Source organism: Fukomys damarensis, unplaced genomic scaffold (assembly GCF_012274545.1).
Source record: "Fukomys damarensis isolate Sample0158 unplaced genomic scaffold, DMR_v1.0_HiC HiC_scaffold_12, whole genome shotgun sequence".
NCBI classification, from domain to species: domain Eukaryota; kingdom Metazoa; phylum Chordata; class Mammalia; order Rodentia; family Bathyergidae; genus Fukomys; species Fukomys damarensis.
The window spans coordinates 43,094,696-43,103,228 of record NW_022900924.1 but is presented as its reverse complement, the minus strand read 5'-3'; the positions used below and the strand labels follow the sequence as shown (position 1 = coordinate 43,103,228).

Genomic DNA, 8,533 nt, shown 5'->3' with positions numbered 1-8,533 from the left:
AGTCCCGGGGAGGGGACGTGGGGAACCTGTGCACACCTGGGGCGCGAGGCGGTGGCTTTGGGGGAGACCCGGGCGCGGCGCCCGGAGGTCTTAAGCAGGGCCCGGCCGATTGGGCCCTGGGGGCTTGAAGGAGAGGGGCGTCTGGGAGTGCAGGAAGCAAACTGGTTGCCTGGGGTGCAGGAGGGACAGGTTGTTCGTGCTGTGCAGGAGACATTCCTGGACCGGAAGGGGTCCCAGCCGGGAGCGGTTCCCCCAGGGGGCCCCGGGACTCGAAAGCGCAGACGGAGAAGGAGGTGGTAGCCAGGATTCTCCCATCAGTACAAAGGATGTAGGGGCGCGCGGGGCGTGGGCATCTGCGAACACAAACGCTGCTGTAAGCTGCCCCCTGAGGACAGGCAGTGACCTGCAGGATCTTCTGCTACCTGGGCCTGGGCTTCACTGAAAGTCGCTGAAAGCAGAAGGTAAGGACACAGGTTCTAAACTTCACTGCAGGTGATGATGTGTTCGGTGGGGCGGAACAGCAGGCTCAGGCTGCCTCTCCCAGCCTTGTACCACCAGCCCTGAGATGCCAAGTATCCATTTTCCAGTCTAGACTAGATGTGCACCGGCCTGGGTGGCTGCCAGGTCCGGGCAGAGGGAAGTGAGGTTTAGCCCCAGGGCTGAAGTTGCAGGCACACATCCACCTACTTCTCTCCCATTCTGTTGGTGGAACTGGGGGTGCCCTGTGTAATAGCTAGTGTGGTGTAGTCAGCACGGATCGTCTCCACTCCTGCGGAGAAGGAAGAGGGCAGGGAGGCTGCCTGCTTGGAGGCTTACCCTTGGGTCCCGTGAGCTCAGTGGGAGCGGGGCAGCCAGGGGCTTGGGCACGAGCTTGACTTGCCCTGCCACGCGATCTTGCTACAGTTGATTGGTACTGAGGACCCAGAGTGACAGATGAATAGTGGGCAGGAGAGCAGGAAGCAATTGGTGAGTCCTGTCTCTTGAGTGGGACCCAGGAACACCATCCTGAAAGGGATGGCGGAGGAGGGGCACTGCCCTGCTCGGCTGTGGACGTGCTGTGGAGAGGCCAGGGGGCAGCTGAGTTACCCACCAAGGCCTGCTTCAGCTCACCGGCCAGGGCATGCATCTGGATTTGGATTCCTGGTGCCAGGGTTGCCTATGCCTGGATTCTTCAGGCTGTTCACCTCTTTGCCAGCATTGTCAAGGTTCTTGCTTGTCTGGCTCTCAGGTGAGGAGGGAAGCACAATGGCTGCCTGCCTCGAGGTCTTGGTTGGGACCCATCTCTGCCCTTGTCCGTGGTTGGCTGTGAGATCCTCAGATCCTGTCATGGGCCACACTGGGTAAAGACTGCACTAGCCTGTGGGGGCAGAGGGAGTGGCTGTGGTGGCTGAGTGTTTGGGAGGAGCCGGTTAGCCTGCTCCTGGCAAAGCCAAACTAGTCTGTCAGCTTCATCCCGTGCCTGTCACGCTGCCTCCCAGCACTCACGCACCGGAAGTTCAGATTGGTGTCCTCTGCCTGGCTCTTCTGGAATGGCCAGGGTGGTTCCAGTGCTTTGGCTTCAAGGGAGAGAATTATCAGTTCTCAGTTCATTCCTACAAGCAGACATCTCTCTCCATCTATGGATTCGAGGATGACCTTTGGACCTGAGATGCAGAGGAGAAAGGCTTTGGCATTGTTGGATGGGTCTGTTTTGATCTGGCGATAGCGCTCACTAGCTGTGTCACATCCTTGGGTAGGATAGTGCCCTGGGCTTCAGTTTCCCGTCTGCAGCTTACTCAGGCTATCCCTGCACCCAGGTCCTGAGTGCTCGAAGCCCTGGCCAACAGACATTGGGGAAGTAGCCTCAGTGCCCCAGGACCTTGATGACCTTGATAACCTGAGCCCAAGATTATCCTCCCCATGTGCTTATCCTGGAAGATGAAGTGTTTCTGTTTTTGTTCTTACTAGGTTTTGCTGAGGTGTAATGACATAGTAAACTGCACATACTTGAAAGCTAGTGTAATAAGTTTTAATGTGTGCACACCTGTGAAACTGCTACCCCCGGATCAAGTGAGCCGTCCCATGTTCCCAAACCCCCAGCAGTTTTCTTCTGTCCCTTAGGTGTCCTCCCACCTCTCTTCTGCTGTCCCTCTTCCTTGCTAACAGACTGGTTTGCTTTCTGTCCCTCCGCCCATGTTTGCAGTACCAGCCATTTGTGAAAATGGAAACCAAATAGCATGTGCCCTTTTTTGTTCTGGTTTCTTTCATTCAGCCTAATCATTTTTAATTCGCCTGTGTTGTCCCATGTCTCAGTATGCCCTTTTATTGGTGAGAAGTCTGTTGCACACACACCTTACCTTAGCCATTTATCTGGTGGCAGGTTGGCTTTAGTTTTTTGTATTACAGTAAAGCTATTTTTGTTGGCCTCTGTATGGATATATACTTTCATTTTTCTCAAGTAAATACCTGGGACTGGCTGGTCTTATGGTAGGTGGACATTCAACTTTTTAGAAACTGCCAGACCAATTGTGTTACCCCATTAATATGTATAATTTTTAAAGCCGGGCATGGTGGTGCACGCCTGTAATCCCAGCACTCAGGAGGCTGAGGCAGGAGGATCACTGTGAGTTCGAGACCAGCCTGGGCTACATTGTGAGTTCCAGGTCAGTCTCAACTACATAGTGAGACCCTGTCTCAAAAAAACAAAAAAATACAACTTTTATGTTTTAGTGAGCAAGTTAAAAGCTTTCTAAAAATAAGAAAATACTTAATCTAAAAAAATAGCTGGACAGGGTCACATGTATCCATAGCCCAGGTAACTCAGGAGACAGAGGCAGGAGGTTGGTTTGGGCTTGCCCAGGAGCTTAAAGCCAGCCTGAGAAACAGAGCAAGAACCAGGCAGGGGGTGGAGGTGGGGATGCTGGACATGGTGGCACACATGGGAAGCTGAGGCAGGACAGTTGTTGCAAGTTCAAAGCCAGCCTGGGCTACATAGTGAACTCATGGCCCCTTTGGAATATATATTGAGACCCTGTCACAAAAAATAAAGCAAAAACAAAACCACCGTATCAGACAGTTTTTCAAAGTAGTCAAACCACTTCATATACTTACCAACACTTCATGTAGTTACTCTCTTTAATTTTAGGCAGCCTGATGTGTTTAGTGGTATCTGACAGTGGTTTCAGTTTGCATTTTCTTGGTGACTTATGCTGAGCATTTTCTCAGATGCCTTTTCGCCATCTTTGGTACTGTGTATGTTCAGAGTGCTTACCCATTTATAGTGAAGCTTTTCTCATGGTTTATTTTTTTAATTTTTTTTTTATTTTTTGGTGGTATGGGGGATTGAATGCAGGACCTTGCGCTTTTGAGGCAGGCACGTTGCCAATGAGCTAAATCCCTGGCATGAAGGCATGTTGAGTTTTGAAGAGTTCTTTTTATATTCTGGATATAAGTCCTTTATCAGATATATGCTTTACAAACCTTTTCTTCCAGTCTGTGACTTGTATTTTAATTTCTTAACAGTATCTTTTTGAAGAGAACTTTCCTTTTTGTTTGGTCTTGCTATGTAGTACAGGCTAGTCTTGAATTCTCTGTGTAGCCTAGGTTAGCCTTGAACTTGAAGTGATCTTCCTGCCTCTGTCTCCCAAGAGCTGGGATTACAGATGTACACACCATGCCTGGCGTAGTGAGCGGTTTTCTCCATCTTTTACCAGACATGTCCTTAAATAATATATTTTTTGATGCTAGTAGCATTGGTGTTTATGGCATTGTTTTTTATCTTGAAATACTATTTGTAATCATCATCATCATCATCATTATTTGGTACCAGGGATCAAACTTAGGCCCTTGTGCTTATGAGGCAGATGCTGGAACCACTGAGCTAAATTCCTGGCCCTCAAATTATTATTATTATTATTATTATTATTATTATTATTGTTATTATTATTATTATTTTTTTTTTTGTATCGGGGATTGGGCCCAGGACCTTGTGTTGGTGAGGCAGGCACAGTGCCTCTGAGCTAAATCCCCGGCTGTAATTATTTTTTAAGAGTGCAAATAGGCACACACTCTTTCATTGAGCCATGTCCCCAGCCCTAAAACTATTCTTATTGTGAAAAAATAAACATAACATTTACTACTTCAGTTTTTATGAATTTTAAAGTTCAGTTGTATTAAATACATTCATAACGTTGAATATTATGCATCATCTCCAGAGCTCTGCTTATGTTCTTTCTCCCTCTCTCTCTCTTTCTCTATCTTGCTCTTTTGCTGTATTACGGGTTGAATCTAGGACCTTTGTACTGAGCTACATATCCATCCGTTTTGTTTATTTATGTATGTATTATTTTGTTTTTTTGAAACAGGGTCTCACTGTGTAGTTGAGACTGACCTGGAACTCACTATGTAGCCCAGGCTGGTCTAGAACTCACAGCGATCCTCCTGCCTCAGGTTCCGGAGTGCTGGGGTTACAGGTGTGTGCCACGATGCCCAGCTTACTTACAGTATTTTGAAACAGTCTTACTAAGTTACTCTTGCTGGGGTTTGGAGTTGGAATCCTCATGCCTCAGCCTTCCAAGTAGCTGGGGTTACTACATTCAGCTGTTTGTTTTTTAAATCTCACACATTATTTTTATTTTAGACTTTGATTTGACTTTTTTTAAAAAAAACTTTGTCTTTTTGAAGATACGGAATATAGTTCCAATAACTGTTCTAGTCCCGCTCAGGCCTGGCAGACACGAGGAAGCCTCTGCCTTGGAGCTGTGCCTCAGCCCACATCTGCCCCTTCCAGCATCTTGTCAGGTCTCGCTTGGGGTTCATCACTGCACTTCCTTCTTAATGAGTCACAGTCTGCTCTTTTTTTTTTTTTTTTTTTTTTTGGTGTGCCTGGTAATTTTTGATTAGATGCCAGATAATGTGAGTTTTTACCTTGTTGGTAGCTGGGTAGTTTTGAATTCCTATAAATATTCTTAAACTTTGTTGTGGAATGCACTTCAATGGCTTGGAAGCAGTTTGACCCTTTTTTGGGTCTTGTATCAGTATTTGCTAGGTGGGACCCAGCTGTACTCAGGTGGGCTGTTGTTCCCCACAGGGACAAGCCGGTCTGCATGCTCTGCCTGTGAGCACCGGGGTTCGTTCCCTTTCTCCCTGGTGCACATGAGCTGGCGCTGTCCCAGGCCCGTGCTTGCATTTGTTGACCTTGGCTCTGTCTCAGCTTGGGAGCTTCCTGGGCTCAGCTGGGCTCTCTCGCCTGGACCGTAGCCTGGCCCTCTGTACATTATTTTCTGATGTCTGGTGGTGGTGTGAAAAGTGTTTTATAACTTCTGTCCATTTTTGTTTGGGTTTCTGTCACAAGGGTAAATCTGGTCCCTGTCACACTATCTTGGCCAGTGAGGTGCGGATGTGACTTCATTCCACTTCTCCACAGTTTCCGTCTTTCATCCGTGCACTCTAGATGTGTGGCTGTTAGTCTTCACTCTGCTGCCTGTGCCTCCCTTATCACAGAGGAGTAATCCACAGTGACTTTTCCTCTCCTATACAACTTTTTGTTTTCCCCAGATTGCTTTTTTCTTCTTCTCTTGTTTATTTTTTGTTCTTAATTTCTTTCTTTCTTTCTTTCTTTCTTTCTTTCTTTCTTTTTTTGGCACTGGGAATCAAACGCGGGTCCCTGTGCTTGTAAAGTAGGCGCTGGAACCACTGAGCTAAGTCCCCAGCCTACTTTCTTTCTTAAGACTGGGTCTCCCTTTGGAGTTCAGATTGACCTTGAATTTGCTATGTAGTCCAGGCTGACCTCAGACTCACAGTAAGTCTCCTGCCTCAGCCTCCTGAGTGCTGGGATTATAGGCATGTGCCCTGAAATTGCTTTTTTCTTTTCTTTTTTCATCCTGCTTGGGATCGAATTCAGGGCCTGGTGTGCACTGGGCCAGCACTCTGCTGCTGAACTATTTACCCCCAGCTCTGCTTAGTATTCTGTGTACCTTTCCTTAGTCACGTTCTCCAGCTGCCATATTTCAAGATGGCTGTCCTGGTGGCTGTTCTGTCCAGCGTCTTTCTGAGAACACTTCCTTCAGCCTCCCGCCCTGAAGCTACATGAACTGCTGGTGTGAGCCCCTCCTTGGGCATCCTGGGCCTCCCCTGAGGACTGTGCTGTGGCTCGGAAGGGCCATCCTCTGCACTTTCCTGAGAGGAGTGTGTTCAGGCGGGAGGTTTTGGAGCCATGCCAGCCTGGCACTTGATCACTCAGTTGATGACCAGATGGATACAGAGATCTGGGCTGAACATTGTTTTCCTTCAATACCTCGAGGACCTTACTCCATTGCCTCTTAGGTTCCAGAGTCAGGCTGCAGTCCACAGCCGTCTGCATCCCTTGTGTGGTGTCAGTGTGCTGTCCATTCTGTTTTACCCCAAGAGACCATCCGCAGCTCAATAAGAAAGCCTCCCAAAGGAAGCTTGACTTGTTGAAGTGTAGAGGTCTATGATTTTATTTATTTATTTATGTTTATTTTAAGCCAGGGTCTCTCAGTGTATTCCAGGCTGGCCTTGATCTCACTGTGTAGTCCAGGGTGGCCTCACACTGGTGGTGATCCTCCTGCCTCAGCCTCCCTCCTGAGTGCTGGGATTACAAGTGTGCACCGTCACTCCTGGCTAGAAGTCTGCATTTTATTTTCTGCATTTTTTTTCTGTACTGGGAATTGAACTCAGAACCTTGAGCTTACCAGACAGGCGCAGTGCCTCTGAGCCACATCCCCAGCCAAGGTCTACATTTTAAACAGGAAGGAAAAAAAAAAAAGGTTAAGATAAGTGACAACTTTATAAGGAAAAAATCCTCAGAATCAGCTTCTTGGGATATTGATACACATGATTTCTCCATCCACCGACGTTAATGAGACTTAGGCAGCAATAAAGATCAGCATTGAGTGCTTAAGTAAATAAGTAGGTTGATAAGGTGATGTTTAGCTGGGTGCAGAGGTGCACGCCTGTAATCACAGCACTTGGGAGGGAGGCTGAGGCAGGAGGATCACTGTGAGTTCCAGGCCAGTCTGGGCTACATAGTGAGTTCGGGGCCAGCCTGAACTATGTATGGAGATCTGTCTCAAAAAAATAGGTAATGTTCAAGGTCACATTTGAAAGACATACTAGAAAAGTGGTCCATGTTAGCAGTGGAGGTAATGTGTGAAAATGGAGTGTTGTAACCAGAATCCCTCACTGGCACAGTGAGAGGCTTTCTCCAGAGCTGTGGATCTGTCTGAAGAGGGTTTGAGAGAGGGTGCCTGGTTTTATGAGGACCGAGTTGAAATTCTCAGGCTGGGGCACAAGCATTGCCATTTCTAAGTTCCTGGAGATTTTAAATCTTGCTAGCGCAGGGACCCTGCACTGCAGTGCTTAGAGAAGACTCTGCCAACAAAAAAGATGAGGATGTAGCTCAGTGCGAAGGCACTGAGTTCAGTCCCCAATGTGGAAGAGAGAGAGGGAAGCTACTCCTTTTTTCATGCAGCAGATACTGCTGGGCACCTGCCCTGGGCCAGGCTGTTCGGGAGTGGGGTGGGTCTGTGAAGTTTTTGTCTGCTGTCTTGTTTGTAATACTTCATTGCTTTTCCCACTTGGGGGCTGCACCATTTTATCCCACTGAGAACCTTCATGAGAGCTCTGGCTCTGAGGTTTTCTCCTGCTGCCTGTGCTGCTCTCTTGGCCCATGGAGACAAACTGCGGTGCCCTTGGCCTTGTTGGTAGTTCTGGAGTGACCTGAGGGGGCTGCTGGCTGAGACCCTCCAGGTTGGCATCACTACGTCTTTCTTGGCCTGGTCAAGGTCCCCAGAGAAGATGCCCCTGTCTCCTTCCAGGGTTGGAGGCAGTGTATCCCAGGAGCAGGTTGGGAAGGGACCTGGGCTCTGTGTGCCGTGTGCTCAGCCCTTGCTTGGGATGTGGTGTCCCCTGTCGTCTGCCAGGCCTCTTGTGCCATGCCACTGCGCAGAGACCTTGAGCTCATCCTCCAGGGCTGTGCCTTGGCGGGGGGTGGACGCCTGGTTGCTGTGTCCAGAAGGGAGACAGAGATCTTGCTTCTCCTTAAATCACTTGTAACCGCTGCATTCTGGTATTCTGAACGTGTCCTTTTCAGCATGCCCTTTCTTGGAGAGGCATCTGGGCTTCCTTTACGTTCTGAGGCCTTTGGGAAGGCTTGTGGGGTCAGTGGTCCCTCTCATCTCGGCCCTTATGACCAGGTCTGCTGTCCTTGTCACTGGCCCATTTACTTTTCAGCTTCCGGACTTTTGTTGTGGTTGCCTCCTCTGCTTTTACCATTCTCCCCAGGCTTAGGGAATTATGCCATTACAAAACAAAACAAAACAGAAACCTTTTTTTTTTTTTTTTTTAATTGTCATTACAGCCAAGTTTCAGGAAGGAATGAAATTATCTGCGTGCGTGCATGCAATCTACTATCTTTTCCTGGAACTCCTGCCCCAACCTTTTTTTGTTTGTGTGTTTGTTTTTTTGTTTTTGTTTTTGGGACAAGGTCTTGGTAGGAGGTTCAGGCTTTTTTTTTTTTTTTTTTTTTTTTTTT

The 8,533-nt window shown here is 48.1% G+C and overlaps 1 protein-coding gene across 1 annotated transcript in view; it reads left to right on the top strand.

The window, feature by feature from the left end:
- The first annotated feature begins 6 nt into the window (after positions 1-6).
- Positions 7-8,533, top strand: part of Tnk2 (tyrosine kinase non receptor 2) — a 34,956-nt gene continuing 26,429 nt past the window's right edge. Inside the window, exon 1 of the mRNA XM_010623997.3 lies at positions 7-461. The gene's annotated coding sequence lies outside the window, so the exon portion shown is untranslated. The remainder of the gene's footprint in view (positions 462-8,533) is intronic.